This window comes from Dendrobates tinctorius, unplaced genomic scaffold (genome assembly GCF_039654945.1).
Source record: "Dendrobates tinctorius isolate UK_male_01 unplaced genomic scaffold, ASM3965494v1 ptg000119l, whole genome shotgun sequence".
In the NCBI taxonomy this organism is placed as follows: Eukaryota; Metazoa; Chordata; class Amphibia; order Anura; family Dendrobatidae; genus Dendrobates; species Dendrobates tinctorius.
The window spans coordinates 2,702,577-2,714,818 of NW_027361787.1; the positions used below are offsets into that span (position 1 = coordinate 2,702,577).

Here is a 12,242-nt window from a genome sequence, read left to right on the forward strand (position 1 = left end):
GGGGCCGGGCACGTCTAGTCGGAATGTGGCCAGAAGTATACAAATCACATACATGTGCTGACATTACTGTACATCGGCAAGGGAGAATCCTAAAAGTGTGCAGTGCATTCGTTGTGAGGATTCAGAAGCTGCAGTGTCAGGATTCAGCTCTGCAGGTTCCCGTGTCATCACATGGACACGTCACTCATATGCGACTCTCATACTTATGGTCCTGTGACAACGAGCTTCTCTTCCTGCTTCTCTCAGTTCTCACTGAACATTGAGAGCATTAGGGAGAGCAGCTCGTCAGAACATGACTAAGTGTGCAAGTTGCATATGTACTTTGGGGGGGCAAACCAAATTCTTGCCCCGGGTGCCAGAAACCTAGATATGCCTCTGTCCATTAGTATTAACACTACATTATTGCCTTTATCGGCTTCTCTAATAACAGGATCTTGGAGTTTTTATCTCCTTCGGTGCTCGCTGTTGTTTTTTGTTACATTATCTGTTGTTTTTTGTGCAGCACTGCCTGTGTGTCTTTTACCCCTCTGTAAAAAACATAAAAACAATTAACCCGATCAGTAGTGTTGAGCGATACCATCCGATATACAGAAGTATCGGATCGGATTGGATCGGCCCGATACCCAAAAAAGTATCGGGTATCGCCGATATCGATACCGGAAGTCCCATTCAAGTCAATGGGACAGAAATATTGGAATTAAAAAAAACCCCTTTCTTTCCTTGTACATCCTGTTCGGGAGGGGGGGGGGGAAGAGTGTGGGCGGACACTGTGCGGGTCTGTACGGGCCTCCGGGGTCTGTACGGGCCTGATGGGGGTCTGTGCGGGCCTCTCGGGGGTCTGTACGGGCCTGATGGGGGTCTGTGCCGGCTGCCGGGGGTCTGTGTAGTCTGCCGGTGGCCTGTGCGGGCTTCTCGGGGGTCTGTGCCGGCTGCCGGGGGTCTGTGTAGACTGCCGGTGGCCTGTGCGGGCCTCTCGGGGGTCTGTATGGGCCTGCCGGGGGTCTGTGTAGACTGCCGGTGGTCTGTGCGGGCCTGCCGGGGGGTTGTATGTGCAGGCATCGTCCAATAGGACTACAAGTCCCATCGGGATATGCCTGCTACAATGACAGTGATTGACACATTAGCCAATGATGGGACAGTAGTAGTCCCATCATCCGGCTAATGTGTTGAATGTAAAAAGAAAAAAAATACTACATACTGTATATACAACATACATACTACATACATGCTTCATATATACAAAATACATACATACTACATGCATAATTCATATATACTACATTCATACAACATACATACTACATATATACTACATTCATACGACATACATACTACATATATACTACATTCATACGACATACATACTACATTCATACGACATACATACATACGACATACATACTACATTCATACGACATACATACTACATTCATACTACATTCATACAACATACATACAACATACATACATACTACATTCATACAACATACATACTACATATATACTACATTTATACTACATATATAATGCTACAGACATACAACATACATACAATACATACTACATTCATACAACATACATACATCATGCTACAGACATACAACATACATACATACATTATACATACATACTACATACAGACATACAGTACATATAACAGAGTACATACTCAACATCACTTGTCACTTTGTTCCCTGAAGCCAGTGTCATCTATGAAAAAAATTAGAAAATAACAAACAAGCGATATACTCCCTGATCCGCAGAAATCCACGAGTGTCCCACGCTGATCTCCCATGGAGAACAGTAGCATCAGCTGATGCGACCGCTCTCCACGGGGCTTCAGGAATCTAATTAAGGGTAGGTAGGTATCCTTCCGCACTGTATTCCTCTGCCACTGTAAAAAAATAGTCCCTAGTCTCACTTTTGGCATTGCTGTGTGAGAAAGTTCCCACGCAGCTTTTGCCATAAAGTGAGACTAGGGACTATTTTTTTAGAGTGGCGGAGGAATACAGTACGGAAGGATACCTACCTCCCGTCATTGGATTCCTGAAGCCCCCTGGAGAGCGGTCGCATCAGCTGATGCTGCTGTTCTCCACGGGAAATCGGCGTGGGACCCTCGTGGATTTCTGCGGATCAGGGAGTATATCGCTTGTTTGTTATTTTCTAATTTTTTTCATAGATGACACAGGCTTCGGGGAACAAAGTGACAAGTAATGGTAAGTATGTACTGTATGTTATATGTACTGTAGGTCTATATGTATGTATTGTATGTAGTATGTATGTAGCATGTTGTATGTCTGTAGCATGTTGTATGTATGTAGTATGTATGTTGTATGAATGTAGTATATATGTAGTATGTATTGAATGAATGTATTGTATGTAGTATGTATGTTGTATGAATGTAGTATATATGTATGTTGTATGAATGTAGTATGTATGTTGCATGAATGTAGTATATATGTAGTATGTATGTATGTTGCATGAATGTAGTATATATGTATGTTGTATGAATGTAGTATATATGTAGTATATATGAATGTTGTATGAATGTAGTATATATGTAGTATATATGTATGTTGTATGAATGTAGTATGAATGTAGTATATATGTAGTATATATGTATGTTGTATGAATGTAGTATATATGTATGTTGTATGTAGTATATATGTATGTTGTATGAATGTAGTATATATGTAGCATGTATGTAGTATGTATGTTGTATGAATGTAGTATATATGTACTATGTATGTAGTATAAATGTAGTATATATGTAGTATGTATGTTGTATGAATGTAGTATATATGTAGTATGTATGTAGCATGTATGTTGTATGAATGTAGTATATATGAAGTATGCATGTAGTATGAATGTTGTATATATGTAGTATGTATGTTGTATGAATGTAGTATGTATGTTGTATGAATGTATTATGTATGTATGTAGTATTTTTTTTTTTTTTTTTTTTACATTCAACACATTAGCCGGATGATGGGACTACTACTGTCCCATCATTGGCTAATGTGTCAATCATTGTCATTGTAGCAGGTATCGCCCGATGGGACTTGAAGTCCCATCGGACGATGCCTGCACACACAAGACCCCCGGCAGGCCCGCACAGACCACCCACAGCCGGCACAGACCCCCCCAGTAGCCGGCACAGACCCCCGACAGCCGGCACAGGCCCCCGGCAGGCCCATACAGACCACCGACAGCCGGCACAGGCCCCCGGCAGGCCCGTACAGACCACCGACAGCCGGCACAGGCCCCCGGCAGGCCCATACAGACCACCGACAGCCGGCACAGGCCCCCGGCAGGCCCGTACAGACCACCGACAGCCGGCACAGGCCCCCGGCAGGCCCATACAGACCACCGACAGTCGACACAGGCCACCGCAGTTGGCACAGACAGCGCATCATGATGACATCATTTCAGCAGCCAATCACAGCCACAACAGTGGCTCATAGCATTATGGGAACTTCCGATTCCGATATCCAATACTGAAAAAATATCGGTACTCGGTATCGGAATTCCGATACAGCTAATATCGGCCGATACCCAATATTTGCAGTATCGTAATGCTCAACTCTACCGATCGTAAACACCGGAAATAGACAAAATATGAGAGTGCCAAAATTATGTTTTTATGGTTGGCACAATTCCACAAAAAATTGCTGTAACGAGCAATCACAATTGTACTAATAAAAACGTTATCTCGTCCTGCAAAAAATAATCCATCATACAGCTCCACCGGAGGAAAATAACAATGTTACGGGTCTCGGAAAATGGCGAAACTGCTCCAAAAATGTTTCTTTGCAAACCTCAGATTTTTTTAATCCACTAAAATAATTAAAAAATCTGGACATGTTTGCTTTTTTACAGAGGGAAATGAGATCATTGGGTGTGAAACATAGAGCCACAAGTCACCTGTGTATAGAGCGAGTGTATAGAGCTGTGAGCCTATAGTAACCCACTAATATCTGGATTTATACGTAATGCCACCACTAAATGCTCCATCACCGGTGTGTATAGAAGTGATGAGGGACGCCCTTGTCTCGTCCCATTATTAATAGATGATGTGTCAGATAGGAGGCAGTCTCCCCTAATTATCAGTTTAAGGTCAGTGTGTAAGGAGAGAATGATAGATAACAAGAAAAGGCCCAACCCAATATGTCGTAGTATATCCAAAGAAATGGGCCTACCATTAATGGCACTTCAAAAATACTGATATATCCAATAAGACAGAAGTATGAGCCATAAAATATACAACTTTATTAAAGCACAATGGCCGAACAATAAAGGCACAATAAAAAGGAGATACCTGGCCAATAAACCAAACAAGGTAAGTATGTATGTATAAATCCACTAAGGGATGTACCAATAAAAGATGAAGAAAATCTTATGACTGAATAGCATCCCACACACAAAAAAGGCTTCTCCCCTATGTGACATCTCTGATGTTTATTAACAGTTGATTTCCAAGTAAAATATTTCCCACATTAAGAAAATGAAAAAGGCTTCTCCCCTGTGTGACTGCTCTGATGTCTAACAAGAAGCGCTTTCTGGTTAAAACATTTCCCACATTCTGAACATGAAAAAGGCTTCTCTCCTGTGTGGGTTCTTTTATGACTATCAAGACTTATTTTCCATTTAAAACATTTCCCACATTCTGAACATGAATATGGCTTCTCTGCTGTGTGGATTCTCTGGTGCTTAACACAATTTGATTTATTGTTAAAACATTTACCACATTCTGAACAGGAAAAAGGCTTCTCCCCTGTGTGAGTTCTCTGGTGGGTAACAAAATGTGATATCTGGTTAAAGCATTTCCCACATTCTGAACAGGAAAAAGGCTTCTCTCCTGTGTGAATTCTATGGTGATTAACACAATCTGATTTATTGCTAAAAGATTTCCCACATTCTGAACAGGAAAAAGGCTTCTCCCCTGTGTGAGTTCTCTGGTGATTAACAAAATGTGATTTCTGGTTAAAACATTTCCCACATTCTGAACAAGAAAAAGGCTTCTCCCCTGTGTGAGTTCTCTGGTGAGTAACAAGCTCTGATTTCTGTTTAAAACATTTCCTACATTCTGAACATGAAAAAGGCTTCTCTCCTGTGTGAATTCTCTGGTGAACACCAAGGTCTGATTTCTGACTAAAACATTTCTCACATTCTGAACAGGAAAAAGGCTTCTCCCCTGTGTGAGTTCTCTGGTGAATAACAAAATGTGATTTCTGGTTAAAACATTTCCCACATTCTGAACAAGAAAAAGGCTTCTCCCCTGTGTGAGTTCTCTGGTGAGTAACAAAATGTGATTTACGTGCAAAACATTTCTCACATTTTGAACAGGAAAAAGGCTTCTCCCCTGTGTGAGTTCTTTGGTGCCTAACAAAATGTGATTTCCATGTAAAATATTTCCCACAGTCTGAACATGAAAATGACTTCTTTCCTTTAGGAGCAGTTTGTTTTTTAATGCCTCTTTTGTGACTTTGATTTTCCTTAGTAGTCAGTAATGAATCAGAAGATAGGACCGGTTTCATAGCATCAGATGACAGATCTTTGCTGTGAATGGATGATGGTATATCTTGAGTAACCGCAATCACTTCAGTTGTAACTTGTAGGATCTCAAGATCATCAGATTTAAAAATTGAAGATGTCAGCTGTCCCTCTGATCTCCTGGTACAGCCATCTGCTAAGATAAAAAACAATTATTTTTAATAAGATATCTGAGTTTTATTGTCAGGAACACCGCACTACACTCGCTCACTGAGCCAGTGCGCGTGTCCTGAGTACAGAAACAGTGTTAAAAGATACCTGTGGAGCAGAGTAGCAGAGGTGACCATGCGTGCATCAAACTATCGGTGTCAGGATCCTGTCAGCGCCGGAAAGTAAAGATGCACAGGACCTGAGGACGCTGAAGTTAGCAAGCTGGCACAGGACCTATGGTCATGTGACTGCAAGGGGGCGGGGCTTAGCGTTCTGCTTTCAGAGATGACAGGACACCATACAACAACTCAGAGTCAGGAAAAACGGAGGTCACACACAGTCCGGGCAAACGAGGCACAGGAGGGACAAACTGACGGGTGGTCAGACAAAGCCAAAGGTCATATACAAGACGGCGACGTGGTACCAAGGGGACAAGCAGAGGGAAGTCGGGTCACAAGCAGAGAGTCATACTCGAGAGGTAGCGCAGTACAAGAGGGACAGGCAGAACTCGAAACAGGGACAGAACTGGATCAAAACCAAACAAGCAAGTTATCAGGCACAAGGCACACGTACGCACAAGGTCAACTAACTCAGCCGAGGGCAGGAGTATAACTGACACCGGACCTAGGTCCAGCGAGCATTAAATAGCCGCCCTCTGCCAGAGAGAGGCAGAAACAATTAACCCCCAGTCTGATCAGGATGGGCCAAAGCGAAACCCCGCCCTGGATCATGACATTTATATTTTTGAACATTTCTACTTAAACTGTCTATAAAAGTGGCAAGCTATGTAAAAAAAACTTTATTTACCAAGACAAATGACAGTTCACAGTCTAATAGAAAACCTTGTTGGATGAACCAGTAGTGTGCGGTGTCCAACTGTTTGTTCATTCTGCCTCCCAAATATCAAATATAGAGAAACCAATCAATGTTATGTAGGTGAAAATAATACCAATTCTCATCTCACAAAAAACAAGTCCCCACTCAGGTCGTACATCTGTCAATGGAAAAACAGAGGTTCCCACACTATTAGTGGCTCAAAGGCTGTTGAAAAGCAACAAGGTTTCTATAAACCAATCCAGCAAAATCCGCTCTCACTTCGGAGTCTTGCAGTGTGCGCAAACAACATTTAGGATCCCTGTATTTAGCAATATTATAGTGAGAAGAACCCACTTAATTTGTGGTGTGTGTCTCCTGGAGCACAATCTGGGCGCTATGTGCTGGGTAAGAAAATGGCAGATGTGTAATTTTCACTCTCCAACATCCACTGCGTGTTCATTTCCAGAAAGTGGCTGTAGAGTGAAAATATTCACTCCTCCTACACACGTGGCCAAAGTTGTTGGTACCCCTCGTTTGATGACAGAAAATCCCACAATGGTCACAGAAATAACTTGAATCTGACAAAAGTAATAATAAATAAAAAATCTATCAAAATTAACAAATGAAAGTCAGACATTGCTTTTCAGCCATGCTTCCACAGTATTTAAAAAAATAAAACTCATGAAATAGGCCTGGACAGAAATGATGGGACCCTTAACTAAAATATTTTGTTGCACAAGCTTTTGAGGCAATCAAACGATTCCTGTAACTGTCAATGAGACTTCTGCACCTCTCGACAGGTATTTTGGCCCAGTCCTCAAGAGCAACTGCTCCAGTTGTCTTGTGTTTAAAGGTTGCCTTTTCCAGATGGCATGTTTCAGCTCTTTCCAAAGATGTTCAATAGGATTTAGGTCAGAGCTCATAGAAGATCACGTCAGAATAGTCCATTGTTTTCCTCTTAGCCATTCTTGCATGTTTTTAGCTGTCTATTTTGTGTTGCTATCCTGTTGCAAGACTCATGACCTGCGACTGAGACCAAGCTTTCTGACACTGGGCAGCACATTTCACTCTAGAATCCCTTGAGTCTTGAGATTTCATTGCTCCCTGCACACATTCTAGAAACCCTGTGCCAGATCCAGCAAAGCAGCCACAGAACATAACAGAGCCTCCTCCATGTTTCACAGAAGGGACAGTGTTCTTTTCGTGATATGCTTCATTTTTCTGTCTGAGAACATAGAGCTGATGTGCTTTGCCAAAAGTTCCATTTTTGTCTCATCTGTCCATAGGACATTCTCCCAGAAGCTTTGTGGCTTGTCAACATTTAGTTTGGCAAATTCCAGTCTGGCTTTTTTATGATTATTTTCAACAATGGTGTCCTCCTTGGTCGTCTCCCATGAAGTCCACTTTGGCTCATACAACGACAGATGGTGCAATTTGAAATTGTTGTTCCTTGAGCTTGAAGTTCACCTTTAATCTGTTTAGAAGTTTTTCTGGGCTCTTTTGTTACCATTCATATTATCCGTCTCTTTGATTTTTCATCAATTTTCCTCCTGCGGCCACGTCCAGGTAGGTTGGCTACAGTCCCATGGATATTAAATTTCTGAATAATATGTGCAACTGTGGTCACAGGAACATGAAGCTGCTTGGAGATGGTCTTAGAACTTTTACCTGTAACATGTTTGTCTATAATTTTCTTTCTAATCTCCTGGGACAACTCTTTCCTTCGCTTCCTCTGGTCCATGTTCAGTGTACACACCATGTCACCAAACAGCACAGTGAGTATCTGTAGCCTCTATACAGGCCACTCACTGATTCCAAGATTGTAGACACCTGTGATGCCAATTAGTGGACACACTGCGATTTACCATGTCCCTTCTGTCACATTATTTTCAGGGGTACCATCATTTCTGTCCAGGCCTATTTCATGAGTTTTATTTTTTTTTTTAAATTCTGTGGAAGCATGGCTGAAAAGCAATGTCTGACTTTCATTTGTTCATTTTCATAGATTTTTGATTTATTATTACTTTTGTCAGATTCAAGTCATTTCTGTGACCATTGTGGGTTTTTCTGTCATTAAACGAGGGGTACCAACAATTTTGACCCCGTGTGTATAGATTATAACCCTCAGTGAATTAATTTATAAAATGGAATCACTTTATGGGGATTTCGACTATTCTGGTTTTCTGTCATTTAGTTACATTAGGGCTTCTGCATATGGTGTGTCCAATCTCATCTGGGATCTGTTCCTGCTGTCCAGCTGGAGTAATCTGCTCCCTACTTCAGCCAATTGGAAAGCACCACACCCTACTAAAGCGCAAAGCACATGGCCGGAATCTGCCAGATACAGCGCTGTTCTCCTCTGGTTCAGTCCTCTGTGCTCAGCTTGCGGCTTGTGTATTTGTTTCCTGCTGTGACTGTGGCCTGTTTACTGACTACTCTTGTGTCTTCTGATTCTGTCCTTCTGGTTCTGACCCAGCTACCTGACTATTCTTCTTGCCATCTAACACCACAGAATAGCAGGTAACACCATGGCCCAAACCTAGGGGTCCCAGTGTTAGTCTAGGGCCATGTATTGGTGTTAAAGGGCGATGAGCAAGGCAATCCTTGGGATATGGAAAGCAGAGAAGATAGAGCCAAGCATGTTCATGGTGGATATCTTTTGATGAGCGAGAATACTCATTGCTCGGGTTTTCCCGAGCATGCTCGGGTGTCCTCCGAGTATTTTGGCAAGCTCGGAGATTTAGTTTTTGTCGTCTCAGCTGCATGATTTGCGACTGCTAGACAGCTTGAATACATGTGTGGAATGCCTGTTAGGGAATACCCCCATGTATTCGTCCTGGCTACAAGTTGCAAATCATGCAGCCGAGATGATGAAAACTAAATCTCCGAGCATGCCAAAATACTTGGAGGACACCCGAGCATACTCGGGAAAACCCGAGCAACGAGCATACTCGCTCATCACTAATTGTGTCTGCAAACTATTCCAGCTAGATCTGCATTCAAATAGCTAAATGGCGCTCCTTCCCTTCTGAACACTGCCATGTGCCCAGACAGTAGTGTACAACCGTATGTAGGGTATAGTGCGAAGCTGGAAAATAATTTGTAAGATCCATTTGTTTTCTATTATCCTTTGTGAATAATTTATCACCACATAAAGTGACACACGTCAGATATTAATAATGGGGCCTGATTAAGAACACAAATCTGGCTGCAGGAAGAGGTTAAATCAGAGGATTTTGGACACTACTGTAATCAAACACTGTGACTATAGACAATAACATCTACTGAAATGATCAAACTCCACAGTCTCCATCAGTAATAAATGAGCAGCTAGTGGTGAAACCTCTCTGGGGTAATTAGAGTATGGGGCTCGGTGACGTCACAATCTAAACTATCGTAAGCTCCAATATTTTCTGTCAGATGAGTTTCAAGAAGAAATATTACACATTTATAGAGAACTGTGTATAATAGTGCAGAGCGGAGATGTCTTAAAGGGAACCTGTCAGCCGGATTGTGCTCAGTAACCTACAGACACTGTCAGGTCAGCACCGTTATACTGATTACAATGATACCTGATGATGAAATCCGTCTTGTGGTTGTTGTTTAATCTGTATTTGTAGTTTTCAGTTAATGAGATTCTCGTGCTCTGGGGTGGGGCTGTGGGTGGGGCTGTGGGCGGGGCTTTATGTGGTGCTCTGATTACATATTCATCTGTATTGGCTTATGACAGGTTGCTGACCCCTCACTGACCTGCCCCCATTATTACATAATGCATATAATAGCATTGATATTATTGGTGATAATGCCTATAATATTGTGGCTATTGTGAGGCTTAGAAAAAAAATTACATCCAGCAAAATGTCACCAGCAGCCCCTGTCCAGTAGCCTCTATCTCTTACTTATAGATGCTACTTGTGCAGGCGCCGCCATCTCCGGTGACATTTTGCTGGATGTAATTTTTTTCTAAGCCTCACAATAGCCACAATATTATAGGCATTATCACCGGTAATATCAATGCTATTATATGCATTATGTAATAATGGGGGCAGGTCAGTGAGGGATCAGCGACCTGTCATAAGCCAATACAGATGAATATGTAATCAGAGCACCACATAAAGCTCCGCCCACAGCCCCACCCACAGCCCCGCCCCAGAGCACGAGAATCTCATGTCAGTACATTCTACGTACGCTGTCATTTGGCTTGATATTTTACAGATCTGGGCAGGTAACGGTCAACATCTCCTAATCCCAGGAGGTAGGTGGAACCTCCAGGTTGTAAGTTCTGTAGAAAAGGGCTTTCAAAGCCAAAAGTCATTTGCACAGTTTTGGGTGGAGGAGAATGTTGTGGTCTAGAGGCAAAATGGTGACCATGGTAATACGGCCGGACTACACCACCGATAAAGCAGCCACAGCCGGTGACTGAGAGGAATCTGTGACTTCTCTGCATTCATAGTAGCATAGTTTTGAAGGCTGAAGGAAGACCTTATGTCCATCTAGTTCAGCCTATTTTTAGTGCAGCTGTTCTGCATTCAGAATTCACACATAAGGCTAGTTTCACACTTGCTTTTTTTTGCAGCGCGTTTTTCCCGCAAAAAAACGCATTGAAAAAACGCATACATAAGCATACAACTGCTGCGTTTTTTTCAAGCATTTTTATGAGCATGCATGAAAAAAACGCAGCGTTTTTATGCGTTTGTATGCGTTTTTAGCGCGTTTTTACCGCGTTTGCGTTTTTTTCCAACATTTTTAGGTGGCCCCTCACACTACCCAAACCATGACTTTACTAACCCTAACCCTGACCCTAACCCTAACCCTGACCCTAACCCTAACCCTGACCCTAACCCTTAACCAAATCATACTTAACCCTAACCCAAACCCTAAACCCTAACTAACCCTAACCCTAACCCTAACCCTGACCCTGACCCTAACCCTAACCCTAACCCTGACCCTAACCCTAACCCTAACCCTGACCCTAACCCTTAACAAAACCATACTTAACCCTAACCCTGACCCTGACCCTGACCCTAACCCTAACCCTAACCCTAACCCTGACCCTAACCCTAACCCTAACCCTAACCCTGACCCTAACCCTTAACAAAACCATACTTAACCCTAATCCTGACCCTAACCCTGACCCTAATCCTTAACAAAACCATACTTAACCCTAACCCTGACCCTAACCCTAACCCTGACCCTAACCCTAACCCTAACCCTGACCCTAACCCTAACCCTAACCCTGACCCTAACCCTTAACAAAACCATACTTAACCCTAATCCTGACCCTAACCCTGACCCTAATCCTTAACAAAACCATACTTAACCCTAACCCTGACCCTAACCCTAACCCTGACCCTAACCCTAACCCTGACCCTAACCCTAACCCTAACCCTGACCCTAACCCTTAACAAAACCATACTTAACCCTAATCCTGACCCTAACCCTGACCCTAACCCTTAACCAAACCATACTAAACCCTAACCCTGACCCAAAACCCAACCCTAACCCTGACCCTGACCCTAACCCTAACCCTAAACCCCCTTAACTAACCCTAACTCTAACTCAAACCCCTAAATTCCATGGTTAAAAAAAAAAAACGCATATGCAAAAAAACGCTTACATGAGCATGCCAGTGCGCACATATGCGCATCCATAGGCTATAATGGCCCTTTTTAGCGCAAAACGTGCGCATATGTGCGCATGCGCTTTTTTGCAGGGCCAAAAAA

General features: G+C 42.6%; 1 protein-coding gene and 1 pseudogene across 1 annotated transcript in view; one reads left to right on the forward strand and one right to left on the reverse strand.

Moving 5' to 3' along the window:
- The window catches only part of LOC141101553 (oocyte zinc finger protein XlCOF29-like), a 221,784-nt gene that overhangs the window by 154,875 nt on the left and 54,667 nt on the right, over positions 1 to 12,242 (forward strand). The gene's annotated exons all lie outside the window — the stretch shown is intronic.
- Positions 1 to 12,242, reverse strand: part of LOC141101514 (uncharacterized) — a 50,207-nt pseudogene that overhangs the window by 32,998 nt on the left and 4,967 nt on the right.